Source organism: Triturus cristatus, chromosome 5_2, assembly GCF_964204655.1.
Source record: "Triturus cristatus chromosome 5_2, aTriCri1.1, whole genome shotgun sequence".
Classification (NCBI taxonomy): Eukaryota; Metazoa; Chordata; class Amphibia; order Caudata; family Salamandridae; genus Triturus; species Triturus cristatus.
In genome coordinates this window covers 112,344,070-112,360,000 of record NC_140588.1, presented here as the reverse complement: position 1 = coordinate 112,360,000, position 15,931 = coordinate 112,344,070, and positions in this window count along the sequence as shown.

Sequence of the window (15,931 nt, the reverse complement as noted above, 5' to 3'; positions counted from 1 at the left end):
AACTTCGAAGCATGCTTCTCCAGTTAGCTTGTGATATTCTATTTTGTTCTCATGCTCCACTGGTAACATTAGCAAGCGATGTAAGGTAATTCCTTTTATGTTATAGGCTGCTAACCCAGTTGGAGCAGTTACCACACAAGGCAAAGTTGAAGCTGTTTTTTGCTGTAGGTAGCTTCTAATGACTTTTATTAAGAAACTTTTACTAGTTCCATCTTTTCCACTCACATACATCCTGATTGGTTCAAAAGATGTGCATGAGCACTCTTTATTTTCATGTAGTAATCCATGATCAATTTTTTGGTGACTTCTTCATAAATTTGTTTTTGTTCTTCATTCAGTTGTTGTTCCAGATTTAGTAAGTCGATTGAATCTTCCTGTGCTTGATTCATAGCCGTTTCTACTTCAGTCATGGCTATTGCAGCTTCATTTTCTACAACAGGTTGTCCTAGGGGATCTTGACTGAGTGTTCCAGAACTTTGACTGTCTTGAGAACTGTCTCTAGCCACTTCAGCTGCAATTGTTGCTTCCTGTTCAATTTCTTCATTTAACATTTGGACATAAGTTGTGAAAGTACTGCATTCTATGCTGTCTTTGCTAGCATTAAATGAATCTTCATAGCTTTGAAATTCTCCCAGTAGTTCGTCCTCTGGACGCCATGGTTTAAACAGCTGTAAAAGTGCCAAGTAGTAAAATTCCTTTTTGTCAGTAGTGTCACAACTCAGCTTCCTGTGATTTATCAAACTTCCTTTTGTTTGCTTCACCAAACATCCTTCCTCACCAATGACTTTATATTTTCCATTGTTGATGTCTTCTGTGGCTTTCCGTGAAAAAATGTAGTTCTGCAGCACTTCATAGAGACACATGTTCTCAAGATGATGACTTCTTTTTGGGTAATATGTGTCCAACATGTTTGTTTTCAAAATATCTGTACTTTCTGGGTCATTCTCGGCCAAATATTCAATTTCTCCAACAGATTTCAGTACCCGATTTCTCATTCCTGCAAGGCCTAAGCTTACCCAAATTATTCTTCTGGATTTCGAGTAAAGACTTTCAGATGATAACCTATCTGAGCATTCATAGGATCCAATTTCTCGATGCGATAACATCTTTAAACTGAAACTGTACAGGTTCTTACTGACAGTCTTCTTGTGAGAAATCTCTTCCCACATTTCCTTCAATTCTGTTTTCTCAGATTTAGTGATGTAAGATGTGACATACCGAGCAACAGCAATAGAATTGTCTGCCACATACTGAATATCCATGTTAGCATTCCACATGGATAAAATGACTGGGTTGTAGTCATTTATAAATTTGGACTCTTCTTTTCATTTTAGGTTGTATGTATTTTTGGGAGATTTTCTGGTTATTGTATGTCGCACAGCTGACATAAAACTGTTGACTCTTCCTTTTGAAAGAACAGGTCTAGGAAATCCAAATCGACACTGTGTGTAGAATTTATCTTTGGTCTTGTACTTCCGTCGACAGTATTTTCCACACCGATGACTTTGGAAACGTAAAACTTGCTCTTTTAACATTTTCTCTTCTGTGCTTTTAGGTATAGCACATGTTGCATATTCTTCAATGAAAGATAACACTGCTTCATCAGCATCTGTTCCAAATTTCGGAGCATCCTTGATCCACAACAGCATATGAATATGAGGCGCACCTCTTGCTTGGTACTCTTTTCTCCAAAAGAAATCCACAACTTCTCCAAGAGGTGGATTTTTTTTATTGCAGATGAAGGACATCATAGCCTCAAATCTATGATTGAAATATCTGCAAACATTAACCGGATCCAATGAGCACAGTTCTCCTGCTGTCTTGTATTCAATGTTTTTAATGTTTGAATTTGCCTCTCGTAGAAAATCCAATAAATCATCCCAAGCGTGCTCGGCACAGCTTAGGGTTAGAAACCATGTAGGAGTTCCTAAATTCCGTAACATGCATTTTAATTCACCATGGCGTCGGTACCAATATTCATTTGTCCCACGCTGACAAGCCATCAGATTGATCAGTTGTGTTTCCAAATGATCATCTCGGTGCTGCACTTTCTCCATAAAATCCTTAGCAGACACATTATGTAGATGTACTCCACTTTTTAAAATGTGATTAACTGCATAAGATAATGCAGACAAGTCGCTTTCAAATAAAAGATGAAACAAATAAGGAATACTTTGACGAAACCTTGAATCTTCAGCATATAGTCTTGTAGTCCGATACTCAGAAGCTGGAATCTGTTCTGGGCGTTCATCGTATCGTCCACCTTCTCCTGTAGGAAACAGCTGAGGAAAACATCGAGCTTCCAAGCTCTTCTCCCATACACTCACGGGAGTTCCTTTTGCTTTCTTCATCTGAAACAGATCAATAGTGTCTCCCATAACTTCTTTTGAATGAAGAAGATGTATGCTAAAATGTTCATACATTTCTTCTTCCTTTGACTTGTCCACTTTTTCAATTTCTCCAGTTGGTGTTTCTGTGTCTTCTTGTAAATCTTCTTCTTCTTCATCTATATAAATTGATTCATACCATTTATTATTCCTTTTCAAATATAAATTTGCTCTTTGTACTTTCCGTACATCAACCAGCTCCTGCCAAATCTTCTTATTCTTTGTAGGTACACCATTAACCAGAATAACTAATGGTTCAGTTTCCAAAGTATCTGCATCAATAGTTTCCATATTTTTTTTCAAATCCAAGGGCAAATACACCACTCTTCCTTTTAAACCTCTCAGTAAATCTGAAAGAGGTAATTTACCAGTTTTGGGCTCTATACGTACTATGGTCTGGAACGGATGAACACATTGAATGAGTATAGACTCATATGTATTTAAATCAGAAAGTTCTGCAGGAATAGCATCCAATTCTAAATTATTATGTACAGCTCTGGTCGGCATTCTATTTTCTTCTAACTTGTTATAACAGTATTTACAAATACGCTAATCTTCACCCAATTCAAAACAATTTTCAAGAAATATATATGTTGCAAAATCTTTCCACTTATAATTATCTTCATTTTCACTTTTTTTATACAGATCAACATTCCTTGTTTGATTTTTATAATGGCTTCTGCGGCAACAAATACAAGTAATATATGGTCTTTCATTAGAGATGATAGTACATTTTGTCATTTCATCTTCAAAATTTTTAGTAATAATGAGTTCTACATTCTGTTCCTCATTTTCCTCATTAACTGTGTCCTTTTCTGCACTTTCTTGTTCTGGACCAAAGTAACAAAACTGAATCTCATCAGTAACCTTCACTACATCTGATACAGGTCCACGGAACAGAGCATTATTCAACTCATTCAACTTTACTGCTGGACTTTTAGCAAAATACAATATTCTCACAAACTTTCTAATTTCAGTATGATGAACAGCCAGCATCCTAAAATGATGAAAAACACTTTTACACACTTTTCTAGATAGACAAGCCAGAGAGTGTCCTTGCAAACCAGTATTCTCTCTCACTCTGCATGGATCTAGTGTTTGAAGCACCTTAATTTTCTGTTTAGCACTCTTTTTACTATATTCTCTTAGAAAGTCACGTAATTTATCAATAGATTCCTGACGCACAGTACAAATACTACTACAGTTCCAAGTGTACACTGGGGATTTTGGACGTCTCCCCATAGCCTCAGCAGCCATTACTTCTTCCTCATTTCTCGGAATCATTTTCTCCTTTTCCATCACACATCCATCTCTAACTTCATATGCTCTTCCATTGGTGTCAACTGCATGCAACAAACTATTACTTTGAAGATAACTCTCTTCATTAAAAAATGGTTCAGTACTTGAACTGTTCTTCCATTCTCCCAAGAACACTTTACAAAAGTTACTTTTTTTCACTTCTCTTTTCCTTTTGCTTTGTGACTTCATTGCATTGACTAATTTATCTAATCTACGCATCCTATTCAAAATTAAAATAAAAAGTTTTCTTTTTATTTCCAAAGCCTTACTTACAATATTTTCTATAAAAAAAAATTTCTTTATAAATTTAGCTTTTTTCTTATATTTTTTCACATCCTTTAGCAAATTTAACATCACTCTTCTCTAAAACATTTTCGACGAATGTTTTTAAAATCTAATTTTCGTGAAAAATAGTTTTTACTTACTTCTGATTGTACATTAGCTTTTGTTTTTTGTTGTTGACTCTGTTGTTGCTTTGTAAATAAAACACTGTTTGTTTTTGATTTATTTTTTCCATTTTTTGTTTTTTTGAAGATTTTTTTTAAAGAAAAGTTGTTCTTTTTTCCATCACAAGCTTTTCCTCCTATTTCTTTTTTCCCAGTTTTGTCCAGATATAATTGTTGTTGCTTTTCTTTCCTCTTTCTTGTCCTTAAAGGCATTTTTTCCACTGTTGCTCAGTAATACCTGCAAGAAACTGAAAAAAAAATACCTTTTTGTAATTTTAATTCATTTAAAAAAATTTTAAGCTTTTCAATAATTTCAAATGTTTTAGCATTTGCCTCTCATTTGTGATTTACTGATTTGTGCAGAGTGCTAACCACCACAGTTGAATAAAACAAGCTGCCCCTTTCCTGCAAGTGCAAGTCTAACAGAACAACTGCAACACAAATTAAATCTCTGCCCACAATTCCTGTGCGCACACAGCCTCATGGTGTGATTCTAGGCAGAAAACGATATTTGATTGGCAATTTTAAAGCATATTTACTACTGTGGTTGAGCACGTGATAATTACTGTTACAGCCTGACACATTTTCCTTGTAGATTACAGAGGCAGAAAAGAGTACATTTCCTAACAGCTACTTCATACCATGAGCATGTGCAACCTGGGTGAGTGACTACACTAGAGCAAAGGAAATGAGCCTTGGTGACGTTGAATGTGTTTGCATTACACAATGCTATCTGAAACATCACACAGAGCTGAGTACTACACATGAGAGTGTTGGAGAACCTGCTGCGTGTGTGCCAAGAGTGTGTTTCTGGAGACTGTGTATTGTCTGGTGCAAGACAGATGAGCAAAGAGACTTCCAAAACTGCATGAAGACTGCTGGGATGTATGTAACAGTGCATGTGTGCTAAGGGTTATTTTCAGTTTTGAACATATGGCAACTACCTGTGCCTTTGCTATTTTGAAAGGGAAATCTACCCTTTTGGTTTCAAATGTTTTAGCTTTTGCCTCTTATTTGCGATTAAGTGATTTCTGCTGAGTGCTAACCACTATATTTGAAGAAAACAAGCTGTCCCTTTCCTGCAAGTGCATGTTTTACAGAACAACTGCAACACAAATTACATCTCTGGCCACAATTCCTATATGGACACAGCCTCCTAGTGTGCCTCTAAGCAGAAAACAGAATTTGATTTGCAATTTCAAAGCTCATTTACTACTATGGTAGAGCAAGTGATAATTAGTGTTACAGCCTGACACATTTTCCTTATCATTTACAGAGGCAGAAAACAGCACATGTCCTAACTGCTCCTTGAGACCATGACCATGTGTTACAGGGTGAGTGATTAGACTAGATCAAACAAAATGAGGCCTTGGTGACGTTGAATGTGTTTGCATTACACAATGCTATCTGAAACATCACACAGAGCTGAGTACTACACATGAGTGTTGGAGAAGCTGCTGCGTGTGTGCCAAGAGTGTGTTTCTGAAGACTGTGTATTGTCTGGTGCAAGACAGATGAGCAAAGAGACTTCCAAAACTGCATGAAGACTGCTGGGATGTATGTAACAGTGCATGTGTGCTAAGGGTTATTTTCAGTTTTGAACATATGGCAACTACCTGTGCCTTTGCTATTTTAAAAGGGAAATCTACCCTGTTGGTTTCAAATGTTTTAGCTTTTGCCTCTCATTTGCGATTAAGTGATTTCTGCTGAGTGCTAACCACCACATTTGAAGAAAACAAGCTGTCCCTTTCCTGCAAATGCATGTTTTACAGAACAACTGCTACACAAATTACATCTCTGGCCACAATTCCTATATGGACACAGCCTCATAGTGTGCTTCTAAGCAGAAAACAGAATTTTATTTGCAATTTCAAAGCTCATTTACTACTATGGTAGAGCAAGTGATAATTAGTGTTACAGCCTGACACATTTTCCTTATCATTTACAGAGGCAGAAAACAGCACATGTCCTAACTGCTCCTTGAGACCATGACCATGTGTTACAGGGTGAGTGATTAGACTAGATCAAACAAAATGAGGCCTTGTTGACGTTGAATGTGTTTGCATTACACAATGCTATCTGAAACATCACACAGAGCTGAGTACTACACATGAGAGTGTTGGAGAAGCTGCTGCGTGTGTGCCAAGAGTGTGTTTCTGGAGACTGTGTATTGTCTGGTGCAAGACAGATGAGCAAAGAGACTTCCAAAACTGCATGAAGACTGCTGGGATGTATGTAACAGTGCATGTGTGCTAAGGGTTTTTTTCAGTTTTGAACATATGGCAACTACCTGTGCCTTTGCAATTTTGAAAGGAAAATCTACCCTTTTGGTTTCAAATGTTTTAGCTTTTGCCTCTCATTTGCGATTAAGTGATTTCTGCTGAGTGCAAACCACCACATTTGAAGAAAACAAGCTGTCCCTTTCCTGCAAGTGCATGTTTTACAGAACAACTGCAACACAAATTACATCTCTGGCCACAATTCCTATATGGACACAGCCTCATAGTGTGCTTCTAAGAAGAAAACAGAATTTGATTTGCAATTTCAAAGCTCATTTACTACTATGGTAGAGCAAGTGATAATTAGTGTTACAGCCTGACACATTTTCCTTATCATTTACAGAGGCAGAAAACAGCACATGTCCTAACAGCTCCTTGAGACCATGACCATGTGTTACAGGGTGAGTGATTAGACTAGATCAAACAAAATGAGGCCTTGGTGACGTTGAATGTGTTTGCATTACACAATGCTATCTGAAACATCACACAGAGCTGAGTACTACACATGAGAGTGTTGGAGAAGCTGCTGCGTGTGTCCCAAGAGTGTGTTTCTGGAGACTGTGTATTGTCTGGTGCAAGACAAATGAGCAAGGAGACTTCCAAAACTGCATGAAGACTGCTGGGATGTATGTAACAGTGCATGTGTGCTAACGGTTATTTTCAGTTTTGAACATATAGCAACTACCTGTGCCTTTGCTATTTTAAAAGGGAAATCTACCTTGTTGGTTTCAAATGTTTTAGCTTTTGCCACTCATTTGCGATTAAGTGATTTCTGCTGAGTGCTAACCACCACATTTGAAGAAAACAAGCTGCCCCTTTCCTGCAAGTGCATGTTTTACAGAACAACTGCAACACAAAATACATCTCTGGCCACAATTCCTATATGCACACAGACTCATGCTGTGTTGGTAGGCACAAAACACAGGCCGCCCCTTTCCTGGGTCTACAATCCTTACAGAACTAATGCTAATTTCAAATGTGCTGACATTTTCCTCTCTTTTCTTTCAAAGTGATTTCTGCTAAATCCTAACCATCACAATTATAAACAGGCTGTCCTTTCCTATCAACTGCAAGTCTTACTTTTCAACAGCAACACAAATTTAATCTCTGTCAACAATTCTTCTCTGAACACAGACTCATGGTTTGTTGGTAGGCACAAAACAGTATTCCTTATTCTTACCAGTACACATTAACTTATGATGAAAACATACTCCATAATATTTTACATATTCAAGACAGTTAAATATCTCCCAAAACACAAAATGTAAATCACAAATTTAAACAAATAATTACAATTATTGTATTTATTTCTAAATTGACCACATACACCCCCTCTCAAACTCATAACTCACCTTTAAATTTAGTTAGTTGTGAAAGAAATCTGGCAGTCACACAGCAGTTTATCACACCAGAATCTCTGAGCTGAACACCTCTCTACTCTCAGCAGAACCAGTTAATGGCACAGTTTCCCTCTCTTTTTTCACACATATACATGTTAACTCCAAATCACAGTCCTTCCCACATTTTTTCAAATGGAATCACACATTTTTATTGGTTGTCATTTTCAACCCTTTTCCAACTGAACCCTTCCCCCAACATGACTTCTACCTGCTGCCATAGCAACAGCTCATGGAACACTGGTGTGTGCAGAGAGGTCAGAAGTTCAGCACACTATGTTTCAAATCCAAAGAGCAAGAGTGCTTGACCTGTCAAACCTCACAGCAAATCCAAAGTAATGTTCAGTGGCAACACATTTTTCATAACCAATACAAAACATGCTTCTAAAAATGTATACAAACAGCCTAGTTTTAACTTTAAAATAGTTTGAATCAGCCAATCAGTTTTTTTTGTTAAAAAAAAAATATGTATGCCTCCATTTTCAACCTCCTGAGTGCATCCAGATCTCCTTGGAAAATGTTCACAGTGTGGATTGTAGGTCACAGCTATGTCTTCTGGAGTGAAAAGTATGCAGAAAAAAGAGGTATGGTGAGAGACCTTGCTTTGCCAAATGTAGACATTAAATGGATTGGTCAGAGAGGGTTAAAGTGGCACCAATTAATGCCTTTGGTGAAAACCTTTCTACATCTCCAGCAGCCTAACCTTATTATTGTGCACTGTGGTGGAAATGACCTAGGCACTTTAACTGGGGTAGGTCTGGAAATGCTTATGAAGGACACCTTTGTGCAATTGATGGCGCTTTTTCCACAAACTGCCTTTGTATATTTTAATATATGCCAAAGGCAAAAGTGGAACTGGTCCAACCAATTTTGTCCGCAGATTGACAAAGCAAGGAAGCACGTCAACAAATCTATTTCTGCTTTCCTCAGAGACTATGGTATGGGTTCTATATACCACAACAACTTGCGTTACAACATGCAAGGCATTTATAGAGGAGATGGTGTACACTTCACTGATGAAGGCAACAGTCTTCCTCTTCAACTTTAGACTCTGCATCGGTACTTACTTGTAGGTACTACAAAAAAACCACTCTATTAACACAAGGGCTCTTTTTAGAGCCACCTAATATCTAAACATTTTTCTATGCGATATTTTTAAAAAAAATATAAATCTTTTTTTTTGCCCTACAAGGTCCTACTGTGACCCCCTGACATTGCCTAGTGGGTCAATATCTCCCCACTCTGCCCCCTTTACACATTCTCCCCATTTGTTTTTTTTCTGCCTCAGACTGCGAGAGACAAAATGGCGGCCACCGCTTCCTGATTTCCACCGATTCAAATGTTTACTTACATCTAACAACCAATCAGAAGTGCGCTCGCGCACGGCAAGGTGCGCGCACAGGGCTTGCTCAGTGCGCGCACCGAGCGCGCGTACAGATATATATATTGATTTAAATGCTATTTTCTCTGGAAATACTGAACAGATTTACACCAAACCTGCAAAAGGCACTTCATGGACCTTATGGCTACTTCTCTGCCAAATTTCACATAATTCTGTTCAGCCGTTCGGGCTGTAGCTGCGACTAAAGTCCCTATGGAAAAATTCATGGGGAAAACGTGTTTTGGGACCCCCCTTTTTTCTCAGCCCCCGCTTGACGAATCACCCCGAGACTTTCAGGGTAGGAGCTGAACGGAGCGCCCCATTAGTTTTGAAAATTTCGCGAGGATTCGTCAACCGGCGCCAAAGTTATTCAAAACAGAATTTTGAGATTTCCTATGGAAACACGGTTCTAACTATAACTATCTACTGGCGGCCGCCAGTAGATAATATATATATATATATATATTCACAGAAAAAACCATAGGTTTCAGGCACGTTATAGTTAGGAATTAGCATTTAAAAAACCTCAGAAATTCACTGAAAAAACCATAGGTTTCAGGGGTGTTATAGTTAGCTGGACTTTTCACTTGTACAAAACCATTGAAATTCCCCCGTTATAGTTAGTTCAGCTAACTATAACTCGCGCGCCCGCAATGCACTGCTGATGACGTCACATATTACATCACTCATGACATGGTCAGTGACATCACTCATGACATCACTGATGACATCTCAAATGACATCACTGATGACATCACTGATGACATCATCCAGTGAATGTGTGTTTTTCTGAAAATTAAATATGTTTTATATATGTATATCTCAAGGTCGATGGAAGAATAAATGGGTATATAAGTGTCTAAATGGATGATTTGTTTTTGAAAAATTGATTGTGTAACTGACTGATTAAGTGTATCATAGTGAATACATGGCTTAGTGAGTAATGTTTAAATATGTAAATATCTGTATCAGTCTCTCACTTTGTGTATAAGTGGCTGCATGGGTTGGTGAGTAGCTACATGGGTGTCTATATAGGTTATTAGTTGGTTTTTTGAGTATCAGTCTGAGTGTCTGCATGGTTCGGTGGGGGGTATTACGTAGTGCATAGGTGCATGAATGAGTGACTCACTGTTTGTATGTGTTGAACACAGCATGTGTGCAGGACTGTATGGGTGGATGAGTGAATGACTGTCTCAATAGTGTCTTTATGAGTAACTACATATGTTTTAAACTAGTATATGTGACTATTGGTGTATATATGTGAGTATATGTGAGAGTGAGAGATTGAAAGAGTTCCTGTATGAATAAGTATGTGTTTCTATAAGTGATTGTTTAAAAGACTAAGTATGTGTAAGTTTCCGTAGAAGTAAGTGTGGTGGTGTGTGTATAACTGTATATGCAAGTAAATGTATGTTTGATTCTTTATTAGCATGAGTGACTATGTGTGTGAGTAACTCTATGGATGAGTGGCATTGTGTAACAGGATGTATAGGTGCATGAGTACATATGATGAGTGAGTACATGTATGAGTGACTGTATAGGACTGTTGGTGAATGAGTGGATGTGTATGTGGATCTTAGAATTACTGAAGAGGTTGTTGTAACTGGTATTGGTATGTCCATTGTTTTGAAAATTTTAGTCTCTATTTTTGAATGTGTGTATCAAAGGTTATATTAGGGTGAGAGGAGGTCTGCCACTCTATCACAAGGATGATGTCATCAGTGTTGTCATTTGAGATGTCATCAGTGATGTCATGAGTGATGTCACTGACCATGTCATGAGTGATGTAATATGTGACGTCATCAGCAGTGCATTGCGGGCGCGCGAGTTATAGTTAGCTGAACTAACTATAACGGGGGAATTTCAATGGTTTTGTACAAGTGAAAAGTCCAGCTAACTATAACACCCCTGAAACCTATGGTTTTTTCAGTGAATTTCTGAGGTTTTTTAAATGCTAATTCCTAACTATAACGTGCCTGAAACCTATGGTTTTTTCTGTGAATTTCAAAGGTTTTTTAAATGCTAATTTCTAACTATGCCTACAGAGATAGGACATGTGAAGAAAGAAGAAAAAATGCACAGAAAGAAACAAAAGAAGTGCAGAAAGAAGCAACAGAAGTCCTCAAATACGAAGATAAGTGCAGGAAGAAGGATAACGTGCAGAAAGAACAAAAAGAAGAGCAGAAAGAAGCCTTGTTGCAAAATCATCCTGTACCCTCAACTTTTTCAGACGGATACTGGTGGTAACTGAGTCTGACTAGCCAGTCCTAGAGCCAGTGCTATGTTAAAAGACACTTAGAATACAGTGAAAACACCTACATACACTAGGGAACATTATGCGTTGGGGTTCCCCTGTGATTAGCATGACCTCCTCTGTAAGCCCCTAGTACATAATAGGGCATGGGGATTAAAACTACCTCTTTAAACAGGCCACAGGGCGTTTTTGCACACGTTAACTCAGGCCCCGTCCCCTCCCTTCACCACTGTGTAAACACGCCCTGTGTCCATTTTTAGTTGGGAGATTAAGTTCATTTGAATCCTGAGGGTCCCTAGGGTCCAACTAGCCCACTAGGTACCTCCAGTAAATGCCACAGAGCTGTGTTGCAGAGAGGTGTAAAAAGTGGCACAACCTGGACCACCTCCTTGCAATGCAGCTCAGTGGCGCTTACTGGAAGCACTTGGTGGGCTAGTTAGCCCCCAGGGGCCCTCAGTATTGAAGGGAAATTATATCCCCAATTTAAAACGTGCTATAGTGCGTGTTTGCACACGTCACCTCAGGCCCCGTCCCCTCCCTTCACCACTGTGTAAACGCGCCCTGTGGCTGTTCTAAGTTGAGAGATTAAGTCCCCTTGAATCCTAAGGGTCCCTAGGGTCAAACTAGACCACTAGGTACCTCCAGTAAGCGCCACAGAGCTGCGTTGCAGAGAGGTGTAAAAAGGGGCTTGGCCTCAGAACACCTGTCTGCAGCGCAGCTCCCTGGCGCATACTGGAGATGCCTGTTGGGGGCGCGTTTGCAGAGTGCTGCACGGAGGGGGCATGGCCTCCGGCACGATGCCAGTCTTTTATTTATTTTAATTTTTTAAGAAGGGGGGCTGTGTGGTTCCCCTTCTTATTCTAATTTATTGGCCCTGATGACCCCATCCCCCAGGGCCTGTCTCCTAATTATATTTTTTTGACCCCAATCCCTAGGGCCGGCCACTGTTTTTTATTATTTTAAAAAAATATTTATTTATAGACACACCTAGGACATGCTGGACAAACCGTACGTACCTATCACCATGACGATTTGCGGGATATTCATTAAAAGGCGACTATGCATGCAATGAATCCACGTGGAATGTATTTACACTACTAGTGAAGCTCTGACATGTCTGATGCCCTACCGTGCCTAATCCCGGTAGACACCCTTGTCGTTTATTTATACAAACATGGGTAGCTATTGACGGGCACATTTAATACACATGCACACCAAGCCATTCAAAGGGGATTCGACAAAAATTCGACCAAAACTATGCAAGAAACCCCCCTCACGGTTAATAAAACACACATCCACTGCCGGATGTGTAATACTTTTTATTTTACTCTCTGGAAAGGGGACGAACATCACTTGAGAGTCACAGCGCGCTCCTGACAGAGCCCAATGCTGTGTTACACCCACCATTGCCTGCCGAGTGCCACACACCTCTGTGTTGTATTCCACTAGCTAGTGCATATGCTATGACACTCTCTAGCCCATGTGCACTGTAACACCACCCCGTGAATATGTCATGCCACACTTGTCTTTGCACGGGTTATATTGCCCCATCTAACGTGCCTTCCTCGATGCCAATGTTATAACGCACAGTGCTATGCCATACATATTACAATCTGCGATCCATATCTGTGTCACAGTGCATATGCAACGTTACACTCCCCAGCACATATTTTATATTACAACTTTAGAGACTAGTTAGGTTACACAACACTGCCCTGTGCATATTACACTCCAAGGCGCATATCGCATAGCACGCGCTAGTGCCTGTGCTATCTCGCGCTCTCCAATGAATCTGTCATTGCGCACAATGTATTGCATATTATATTTCACGCCCGGTTCATCTTATATCACACTTTTTGGTGCATAGTTTATACCATACACTATATCTAGTTTTCATTTTCAATCGTGCTCTCAGGACTATGTTCTATATAACACTGTGTTCACCTACCCTTTTCACGGGCATTACATTTTGCGATAGGGGGTGGAGGGTCAGGGGGTGTTTCTGCCAAGTGAGCCCGGAGTCACAGTCACAAACGTCCTCTTCTTCCTGAATAAAAGTGAGATTATGCTGCATACTTGTTCATATTTTAAGTAGTTCGCACAGACTCAATGTTTTAAAAACAATAAAGTTCCTCATACCCGCCTTCTCTGAACAGTTAGCTTGCTGCCCCATCCCCCTCCTCCCTATCCTCTGTTGTGTGAATCCATGGAATAGCCTCCTCCCTCCTGCCATGCATGGTCTGATGTGCTGCCACTGCCCTCAATTTAGTATGATGTACCAGTCCACTCCTCCTGCCCTCCATTGCCCAATTCTATGCCCCATCATTGACCTCCTGCTTAAACTCTGTGCTTAGCTTGCTGCCCCTATTCTCCTTCCCCCTGCCCTCCGATGTCTTTGTGCATGCCCCTGCTCCATCCTTTTTGCCCACCATGTCCCATGGACCTGCCACTCCTATCTACTCTGAGTGTTCTGTTGAGCTGCCACTCCCCTCCCACCTGCCTAGCATTGTCAGATGACTGTAACCTGTCCCTGCCACCTCCACCCTGCCTGTCCACATGCCATGCCCCTATCCTCTTCCTCCTGTCCTACATGGTCCATTGTACTGCCACACCCTTCTGCCCTCCCTGGTCTGTTGTGCTGCAACTGCTCCTCCTGCCTGCCCCGTGTGGTCTGTTGTGAGGTCCCTTCCCCTGAACTTTCTTGTCTGTGCACAGGTCCTGACCCTCCCTTCTATCCTCCATCGTCCTTTGTGCATGCCCCTGCACCCTCCTTCTTGCCCATCATAGCCATTGGTCTTCTGTGCTGCCATGGCCCCTCCCACCTTCCCTGTGTGGTCAGTTAGCTGCCCCTGACCCCCTCCCACCTTCCCTCCATGGTCCGTGTGTATGCCATCACAGTCTCACTGTTGCTCTTCATGGTGTGTCTTGCTTCTAGTGCTCATCCTGCCTGACCTCCATGGCTATCTTGCTGCTCCTGCCCTGCCCCCTTGCCCCCAGCCCTCTGTTTACATGTGAAGACCCCTACTCCCTCCCTCCTGGCTTGTCTGTTCCATTGTAATGCCCCTGATCCGTCCCTACTGCCCTTTATGGTCTGTAATGCTGCAGCTTTCTCTCCTGTCTGTCCATTATGGTCAGCTAGCTACCATTGCCTCTTGCCCCTCTGTTCTCTGTTGTCCATGTGCATGGTCCTGTCCCCTCCCTCTTGCTTTCTATGGATTGTTGTGCTGCACTCCCGTCCTGCATGCCCTGTGTGGTGTATTGTGCTGCTGCAAACCCTGATGCCTGCCCTGCAGGGTCAGTTTGGTGCACCTCTCCATGTCCCTCTTGTCCTCTGTTATCCAAGTCCATGTCCCTATCCCATTTCCTTCCATGATCCAATGTACCATACTTGCGAACATTTTGAACTTGGTAAGAGGGAGATTTTGAAAAAAAAACTGGGGTATTGATTTTCCCCTTTGAGTTACATTGAAAAAGAGGATATTGTAGACAGGAGACAGATCAAATAAAGCCCATTTGAGCTTAAAAACATTGGACGTTTCCTGGCTGAATCGGGTCTGTTGGCATGTATGGTTGTACTACCATTGCCTCTTCCTTCTGCCCACAATGGTCTATTACATTGCCACAGCCTTGAAGGAGGGTAGATTTTGTATCACAGGGGGCCCCTGGCCCGTTCTGTCCACACCTGAAGTATGAGACCCTTGTCCTTGCCCTGCCAGCCGCATTTGTAGGCCGTATTAAATTGACCAGCGGGTCCTGTGTTGCTATATAATTATCCTGAGACATCCTTACCACTCAGCCAGCATAAAACCCCTGTGTAGACCCTTCTGTTCAATATGTAGGCCTCTTTGTTAAATTGACCATAGCTCTGCAATTTTAGTGTATAGCAGTCTGAAGGCAGGTCTGCAAGGCCTTCTGCTCCAAACTAGTAGCCCCCACCCTACCCGAGTGCTCCGTGCTCGGTATCAAAGTTCAACATCCCACTGAAGCTGTCGACATACAGTAGGCTGCATCCTGGACTGGTACTTGCTTCCTGGGCAGGTTTCCCGCTTTTAAGGAAGTGGCAACCGCAGAGCGTCAAGTTAGGAGAACTGAGGAGATTTTGTACATGAATATATTGAATTCCCGTACAATACCCATTATTTTCTGCTTGCTCTATGGAACTTACGATAAGCGATTGGCCTGAGAGACTGACCTTTTCACCCAGTCCATTGTCAGCATTAAGTGGGTAAATGACGAAATGTCTGGTAAAATCTGCAGACGAAGCTTTTGGGTAGCATACGTAGGTAGATGTAGCGTGCAAAGGAGCCCACAAAATGATATAAAAAGGGAGCACCCACAGATATCGACGGACTACCTCGCCGTCTGTATGTAGGTTAACAGGCTGTGCAGGTTTTCCCCAAGAGCTGGGAGCTCTTGTCTTCCTTTGCTTAAAATGTCTTGCTCTGCTTTGCTTGAAGTATCTTATTCTATTTTACCTATATGAAATGT